This window comes from Garra rufa, chromosome 12 (genome assembly GCF_049309525.1).
Source record: "Garra rufa chromosome 12, GarRuf1.0, whole genome shotgun sequence".
NCBI classification, from domain to species: domain Eukaryota; kingdom Metazoa; phylum Chordata; class Actinopteri; order Cypriniformes; family Cyprinidae; genus Garra; species Garra rufa.
In genome coordinates, this window is record NC_133372.1 from 17,046,400 (window position 1) to 17,056,175 (window position 9,776).

The window sequence follows — 9,776 nt, forward strand, 5'->3', positions numbered from 1 at the left end:
GAAATAAATGTTTTTCTCTAGTTTATGTTGGCCACAATTATTGGGACCCAATTATTGCAACGTCCTTTACCAAGATAACAGCTCTGAGTTTTCTCTAATAATGCCTGATGAGTTTGGAGAACACCTGTAAATTTTATGGGTCAGGCTTCTGGTCTCATCTGCATCCAGCTATTTTTAGCTGTACAAAACAGCTAGTTTTGCTACTTGATATTGCAAATTGATGTGTCTGACCATGTTATTGTAATGTATTATTTTAATTATGAACACACTAGTTTGTAGTGCAAGCAGTTTTATGATTTACTGAAAGTTTTTCATCAAAGACAATATGATTTTCGGCAATTGAAATCTGGCAGTAACACCACATTTTTCCTCTTGGGCAAGCACTTGGCAGACAGCTTACTCCATGAATGAAATCACGCGCATACAAACCAAAGAGAACACACATCAATCCTGAGGAGTCATAGCAATAGAGTGGAGGCGAGAAAGCTGCAGACAATCTGCTTGCCCGAAAGCTTCTGTATAGATTAACAGAAAATTACTGTTGTTTGGCAAAAAAATAATTTGACATACTTATTCCAAACTCTTTATTAAGATTCAAGTTACATCTAAAATGACAAGGAATCAACTTATAATCATGTTTATATTAATTAGTCCGTGAACGCATTCTTTCAGACGGCCTGGGTATGCAGAGCATTAGCAGCTTATATGGACAGAACGCCACTGGTGTACAGTGGGGCAAAAAAGTATTTAGTCAGCCACCAATTGTGCAAGTTTTCCCACTTAAAAAGATGAGAAAGGCCTGCAATTTTCATCGTAGGTGTACCTCAACTATGAGAGACAAAATGAGAAAAAAAAAATTCAGAAAATCACATTGTCTGATTTTTAAAGAATTTATTTGCAAATTATGGTGGAAAATAAGTATTTGGTCAATAACAAAAGTTCATCTCAATACTTTGTTATATACCCTTTGTTGGCAATGACAGAGGTCAAACATTTTCTGTAAGTCTTCACAAGGTTTTCACACACTGTTGCTGGTATTTTGGCCCATTCCTCCATGCAGATCTCCTCTAGAGCAGTGATGTTTTGGGGCTGTCGCTGGGCAACACAGACTTTCAACTCCCTCCAAAGATTTTCTATTGGGTTGAGATCTGGAGACTGGCTAGGCCATATCCTCTGGGATTCCGAAGTTTTGGAAGACGTGGTGAAAGAGAGCTTCGGCGGTTACTAATGCTGTAGATAACCCTCGTAGTGGATAAGTTTACATGCTTTTGAAAAGCGGTCAACCACCCCGAGGATGGTGGATGACCATCAGAGACAGGTAGGTCAGTGGCGAAGTCCACTCCCAAATGGGATCAGGGCCGGCGAGACAAAGGCAATGGGAAGAGTTTTCCTTCAGGTAGACGTCGTGGAGTGGATGAGATGGCACAGACCGAACAACCACTGACATACTGAGCAACATCCCGAGCCATGCTGGGCCACCAGTAGCGGTTCCGGAGGAGCGAGAAGGTTTGTTGGCTGCCTGGGTGCCCGGATCCTAGGAGGTGTGGATGGAGTCCAGAAGGGGAAGACGAAGAGTGGTAGGAACATAGCACTTTCTTTCCGGACCTCCCAGCTGGTTCTGTTAGAGTGGCAGCACAGATCTGATCCTCTAGGGCTCACTCGATGGGGCTCATGAACACTGTCAGTGGTAGGATGGGTTCAAGGTTCTCATAAGGAAGGTCAGGTTCGTAGAGACAGGAAAGAGAGTTTGCCTTGATCCACAAAGTATCCACAGAAGAAATCAAAGGACTCTGAGAATTCCACAGCGATTCAGCCCATTGTAGAGCTCTGCCAGAGAGAAGAGATATGATGAATGCCACCTTAGCACGATCATTGACAAACTGATGAATCCATATGGCAACGAATACATCAAAGCAGCCAGTCCCATAAAGATTCAAACAGTTCTTATCTGGTTTGAAGAAAGGTATCCAACAGGTGAAGGATCGGAGAGGATAAACACAGGTAAGTGTCCAGGTTGGAGTTAGCATGTTACCTTATATATGGTACTGCTAAGAGGGTGCAGGTGTGTGCAATTAGAAGTCTGGTATTTGTGAGCGTGGGATTGAGGCTGGTGAAGAGGGTGTGGCTGATGGCTTTGTGACAGTAACTGTGTGAGAACAGAAATATATGTATGCGGAAGGAGAATGTAAGTGTGTGAAAGTACCAGAATGAATTATGGCCTTTGTATGGCTTTTTTAATACCCTCTAATTGTACTTTTGGTATACTAAAGACTGAGTACTACTAGTTTACCAATCTAATATTCAGTAAACTAAACTAGTACACTTAAAAGTCTGCCAAATTTGAACAACTAATTTTGTACTTAATGTACTTAATAATGCAAAAGTTGTGCTGATGTCCAACTAAAGTATACAGTCAAGCCCGAAATTATTCATACCCCTGGCAAATTCTGACTTATAGTTACTTTTAATCAACCAGCAAGTTTTTTTTTTTTTTTTGACCGGAAATGACACAGACTTCTCCCAAAAGATAATGATACGATGTACAAGAGGCATCATTGTGGAAAAAAATATTTTCTCAGCTTTTATTTACATTTGAACAAAAAGTGGCATGTCCAAAATTATTCATGCCCTTTGCAAACTGTCACAGTCTATGGGCAAATCCAAAGTTATATACCATTCCAAATAGTCCAAGCTGTTCTAAAGCATCCTAATTACCCTGATTCATTGGGAACAGCTGTTTTAATCAACACAACAAGTGAAAAACAGAAGACCATATCTAAATGTTTTGAAGTTCCAGTGGCTACAATGCAAAGTATTATTAAAAAATACAAGACGTTCCGCACTGTTAAAAAATCTCAGAGGACGTGGTCAGAAGCCAAAAGTGACACCTGTGCTGGCCAGGAGGATAGTGAGAGAGGTAAAAAAAAAAGAATCCAAGGATCATCATCAAGGCCATCCAGATGAATCTGGGCTCTGCTGCTGGAAACATCTTAAAGTCCCCCTGAAATCAAAATTGTATGAATATATTAGCCTTAAGATTATCTATAAGCTAGTGTGCTTCAAAACAACAACAAAATTCGCGTTTACAAGATATGGGCATTCAAAACTTACAGTCTCGTCACTTACGCCAATATGAATCAACGATTTTGATGATATCACCGTGCACTTCAGTTTCTCATCAAACGTTCTGTCCAATCAAATGCTCTCTAGAGTCCGTAGTGTCCCGCCCCCTACACAGAGACGCAATACACGGAGCAGATCATATGCGCTCATATGTGCGATCGGCATGTATTAAACTACACAGCCTCAGCATGATTATGATCACTATTTTGTTTTAGCAAGAGTTTCATACTGAATCTGTGGGGTAACTTATTAGTCTGTGGCTGTCATAAGCAACAAATGCACCTTTACTGAGCTTAACGGCTCTGGCCCAAGCAGATATAAATGGAACGCTATTGGCTATTCAAAATAAGTGGGCGGGGCTGGGCGAAATGTTTTTGTTTCAGTTAAAAGTATGTCACCACATAGAATAACGCTGCTTGTTTCAAGGCACTTCAGTGGACCTTTAAGGCAGACAGTCCAACGAACACTGCACACCGTTGGGTTCCACGAACGCAGACCAAGGAGGACACCACATCTCCAGATAAGGCACACAAAAGCAAGCTTGGCCTTTGCAAATGCTCATCTGGACAAAGAACAAGACTTTTAGTCTTCTGTTTTATGGTCAGATAAAACAAAAATGTTATTGTTTGGCCACAATGATGTAGCCTTTATTTGGCGTAAAAAGGAGAAAACTTCAACCCTAAGAACACCATCCCCACTGTCAAACATGGTGGTGGGAACCTAATGTTTTGGGGGTGTTTTTCAGCCAGTGGACCAGGGAACCTAATCACAGTAAATGGCACCATAAAAAAGGAGCAATACATCAAAATTCTCAACAACAACATCAGGCAGTCTGCAGAGAAACTTGGCCTTGGGCACCAGTAGACATTTCAGCACGACAACGACCCAAAAAGTGGTGAAGAAATGGTTAGCAGACAAAAATATTAACGTTTTGCAGTGGCCCAGCCAGAGTCCTGAGTTAAATCCAATTGAGAATCTGTGGAGGGAGCTAAAGATCAGGGTGATGGCAAGGACACTCTCCAACCTGAAAGAGTTGAAGCTCATCGCTAAAGATGAATAAGCAAAAATATCAGTGGAGACATGCAAAAAGCTGGTCAGCAATTATAGGAAGCGTTTGATTGTTGTAATAGCCAATAAAGGCTTTTCTATTGCTTATTGAGAAGGGTATGAATAATTTTAGACATGCCACTTTTTGTTCAAATGTAAATAAAAAAATGAGTAATAATGTTTTCCACAATGATACCTCTTGTACATTGTTTTATTATCTTCTGGGAGAGTGGGAAATCTGGGTCATTTCTAATAAAAAAAAACTTGGTGGTTGTATAAAAGTAACTTTAAGTCAGAATTTGCCAGGGGTATGAATAATTTCGTGCTTGACTGTATTTGATTGTGCTAAAGTGGAACTATTGCAAGTATACTTTGGGTACACTTTATCTTGCATTTAAAGGGATAGTTCACCCAAAAATGAAAATTTGATGTTTATCTGCTTACCCCCAGGGCATCCAAGATGTAGGTGACTTTGTTTCCTCAGAAAAACACAAACGAAGATTTTTAATGAAAACCGGTGCAGTCTGCCAGCCATATCATGGACGTGGATGGGCACCAAACCTTTAAAAGTCAACAAAAACATGCACAGACAAATCCAAATTACACCCTGCGGCTCGTGATGATACACTGATGTCTTAAGACATGAAACGATCTTTTTTTGTGAGAAACTGAACAGTATTTATATAATTTTTTACCTTTGATACACAGCCACGTCCAACTGTCATGAGCACGAGTTTGGCATCAGTCACGTCACATGTGCACGTGCTCTAGCGTAGAATACGCAAACGCCGGAAGCGATCTGTTGCATGTATATGACACTCATTGTTTACACAGAGCACAGAGATTGTGGGTATAGCGGCTATTCAAAATGGTAATTACTTGCGCGTATCCTGATTGTTTAAACCGATTTAAAGCTAAAAGATTACGTTTGCTTGCGCAAACTCATCCAGGACTTGTCCCTAATTTCCCCTTACGGCTTTTGCGTATTCTACGTTAGAGTGCGTGCACATGTGACGTGACTGATGCCAAACTTGTGCTCATGACAGATGGACGTGGCTGTGTATCAAAGGTAAAAAATGATATAAATACTGTTCAGTTTCTCACAAAAACCGATCGTTTCGTGTCTTAAGACACCAATGTATCGTCACGAGCCGCAGGGTGTAATTTGGATTTGTCTGTGCATGGATTTTGTTTATTTTTAAAGGTTTGGTGCCCATCCAAGCCCATGATAAGGATGGCAGACTGCACCGGTTTTCATTAAAAATCTTCGTTTGTGTTTTTCTGAGGAAACAAAGTCACCTACATCTTGGATGCCCTGGGGGTAAACAGATAAACATCAAATTTTCATTTTTGGGTGAACTATCCCTTTAAAGACCGATATAGTCAAAGTCAAGTCAAAGTCAAAGTCAACTTTATTGTCAATTCTGCCACGTGTACAGGACATACAGAAAATTGAAACTGCATTACTCTCAGACCCATGGTGCATACAAGTAACATTAAACACAAAAAATAACATTAAATACAAACAGTAACATTAAATACAAAAAGTAACTTTAAATACAAAGGTAGAATTTTAAAAAATATGAATAAATACAAAAATAAACATATAATATATAAAATGAAAAATACAATTTACAAGTAAGGACACATGGTGGAGAGTGCAAACCATGTAAACAATATAGTGCAACAGAGCTTGTAAGTGTGTAAAAATGTCAGAGCACTCTTGTAACTGTCTTATGAGCAGTGTGAGGTAGTTGGCAGACCAATACTGCACAAAGTGACTGGTGCAGGTCAGTGTGTGTGTGTGTGTGTGTGTGGTCTGGTATTCATCACGTTGTGGGGACCAAATGTCCCCATAAGGATAGGAATACCAGTAGATTTTGACCTTGTGGGGACATTTCTTAGGTCCCCATGAGGAAACAGGCTTATAAATCATACACAATGAGTTTTTTTGAGGAAGTAAAAGTTTGCACAATCTCCTGTGAGGGCTAGGTTTAGGTGTAGGGTAGGTGTAGGGCGATAGAAAATACGGTTTGTACAGTATAAAAACCATTACGCCTATGGAATGTCCCCATAAAACATGTAAACCAGTGTGTGTGTGTGTGTGTGTGTGTGTACCTGGTATTCATCACATTGTGGGGACCAAATGTCCCCACAAGGATATTAATACCAGTAGATTTTGACCTTGTGGGGACATTTCTTAGGTCCCCATGAGGAAACAGGCTTATAAATCATGCACAATGAGTTTTTTGAGGAAGTAAAAGTGTGCACAATCTCCTGTGAGGGCTAGGTTTAGGTGTAGGGTAGGTGTAGGGCGATAGAAAATAAGGTTTGTACAGTATGAAAACCATTACACCTATGGAATGTCCCCATAAAACATGTAAACCCAACGTGTGTGTGTGTGTGTGTGTGTGTGTGTGTGTGTGTGTGTGTGTGTGTGTGTGTGTGTGTCAGAGTTCAGAAAGTTTGTGAGGCAGAAGAGGGTAGTGGGGGCAGAGCAGGGAGAGAGTTGAGCTTCCTGACAGCCTGATGGGTGAAGCTGTCCTTCAGTCTGCTGGTCCTGGCCTGGAGTCTCCGCAGTCTCCTCCCTGATGGCTGCAGGCTGAAGAAGCTTTGCATTGGGTGGGTGGGATCAGCTGCTATGCAGATGGCTTTTTTGGTGAGACGTGTGCTGTAGATGTCCTGGAGGGTGGGGAGAGGGACACCAATGATCCTCTCAGCTGCTCTGACTGCGTTGGAGAGTTTTTTGGCAGTACGCATTGCAGGCTCCAAACCACACAGTGATGCAGCTCGACAGGATGCTCTTGATGGTTCCTCGGTAGAATGTGTACATGATGGGGGCTGGTGCTCTAGCTCTTCTTAGTTTGCGGAGGAAGTAGAGACGCTGCTGTGCTTTCTTGGCCAGTGCTGTGGTGTTGTTCGTCCAGGAGAGATCCTCAGTGATATGCACACCCAGGAACTTGGTGCTGCTCACTCTCTCCACAGACACACTGTTGATGGTCAGAGGAGCGTGCTGAGTGTGCGCTCTCCTGAAGTCAACAACAATCTCCTTCGTCTTCTCCACATTCAGAGAGATTGTTGTCTCCACACCATGTGGCCAGGCGGCTCGCCTCGCTTCTGTAGATTGTCTCATCCCTGTTGTTAATGAGACCCACCACAGTCGTGTCATCCGCAAACTTAATGAAGAGGTTGGAGCTGTGTGACGGTGTGCAGTCGTGGGTCAGCAGAGTGAAGAGGAGGGGGCTCAGTACACATCCCTGAGGTGCCCCCGTGTTAAGAATGATGGTGTTGGATGTGTTACTGCCGACCCGTTCATACAATCCTTAATAATAGTGACATTAAAACACATTTTGGACTTAATGTTAAGAAATGCACATTGTGCATAAGGAGTAATTAAGAATTTGAACTGAAAAATTTAAGTAGGAGCACCAGAGATCAGAAAAATATTTATGTTGTTAACACAAATGACGTTTCGAGCTTAGATCTTAGATGCTCTTCATCAGACAATGAACACATACAGAACTCCACCCTTATATACACAACACAAACCTAAATCACATGATATATTGATACCAGAAGAGGGATGATTAAAAGTTTGTGTCTTATATGTAAAATTACATTGTTGGCAGCCACCACACTTAAAATTACCAAAAGGTATATTGCTCAAACTATGTTGGTTGCGGGACCAACAGATCCACCCTGACCAGCATGTTGCACAAATTGGGAGGTCTCTTGTAGATCACCCAAGGTGGTTTATCAAAAGTCGATTGCAACTTGGGGTCACTCTCAATGATGTGCCAGTATTTCTGAATTATACCTTCAATGTTTTTTGCCAAAGGAAAATACAGAATAAAACAATTAATATGCTCCTCTTTACATTTAGATCTCTTAACCAGGCAATCTTGTTGGCAACGTGTTGTGGCAGATTGGATCCACTCCTTTTTATACACTCTTTGCCTGAATCTGTCTGCCAAGATCTCAACTTGCTGTTGATAGTTCTCATCTCTGCTACAGATTCTGCCAATCTGACTAAATTGGGAAATAAGTAGAGAACATTTCAGAGGAACGGGGTGATATAATGATCCATGTAAAAGCATATTGCGATCAGTGGGTTTATGATACAAACTAGTTTCATGTCCAGTTTCCGTAAGTATCACATTGACATCTAAGAAATTTATTTTTATGTAGCCGAGCATCCATTGTGTCAGGGAAACACCTCAATCACAGTCACCTACGTCACCTACCCCGCCACAAACCTGATCCTAATCACCTAAATATTATTCACCCGCACATGCAGTCATTCATCAAGTCAGCTGTATTACCGCATTTCACTCAGTACCATGCTCTCCGGTCTACCATTCACATCTACCATTCACATTGGTGGTTGCAATGGATACCCAGCTTCATCAAGCTAATTTTTTTTAGATGTTAATGTGACAAGCTGAGATTTTGGCAGTGTCACCACAACACAGGGATGAGACCAGATGCAATGATAAGGTGCAAACCAAACAGGAGTTTTATTGACAAGGATGATGCAATGAAGTGTAGGTATAGGTTGAGCAATGAGAATGCTTATCTGTAAATCCTTGAGTATGTAAACCAGTATAAAGGCTGTGGGGAAAGTGAGATGAGTAATCCAGATGAGGGCTATCAGCCAAAAGGTATATACAGCCAACGGAATGAGGAGAGTCTGGAGCCAACATCAGGGTGTGAACGGTAGACCAGACGATGTGGAACTGAAAGCGTGAGTCTTATATAAGGAGGGGCTAAGTGGAAACAGGTGCAGATGATCAGTAGTCCGGTGATTGAGACTGGGTGTGATGCGTTTCAGGTGACATGGCTGGGTGAGCTGGCTGTGGTGAATGCCTGACATTACCCCCTCTTCCAAGGGTGGCTCCCGACGCCCTAACACGACGCAGTGGGCGACCACGACTGCGAGGGCGATCTGGGTGGTTGTGATGGAACTCTTGCAGAAGGGCCCGTACCCCTCCCAGTCAATAAAATATTCCAAGCGGCCCCCTTGACACTGTGAATCCAGGATCTCATGGACAGTGTAGATGAAGGGTTGGTCAAGCACTTCGGGAGGAGGAGGAGGGTTAGCTTCAGGTTCAGTGGTATCTGTGGCAGAAGGAGAGAATGGCTTAAGGAGAGAAACATGAAAGGTGGGGTGAATGCGAAGCTGATGCTGATAGGTCACATCGTTGATCTGTCTCAGGATTTTTAATAGACCTGTGTAGCGGGGATTCAGCTTGCGGCAGGGCAGTCGTAAGCGCAGGTCACGGGTAGACAGCCAAACTTGGTCCCTGGGCTGGTACTGGGGAGTCTCCCTCCTCCTAGTGTCAGCAGACCTCTTATGGCGATGGATTGCCCGCCGGAGATTAGTGTTGTCAAAAATATTGATATATTGATAAATATCAATACTGAAATATCTGAACAGTACCAATACTAATTTCCCGAAGTATCAATATACCGATACTAGCCAAGCTGTTACTTTTACTTCTCTCCAAAGGCGCGTTGACAAACACCACACGTGACCGCAGTGCCTGTCTCGTCTCATTCTCTCTGGTTAAATAGCATAAGTAAAGCGAATAGAAAGATGGCGAGTG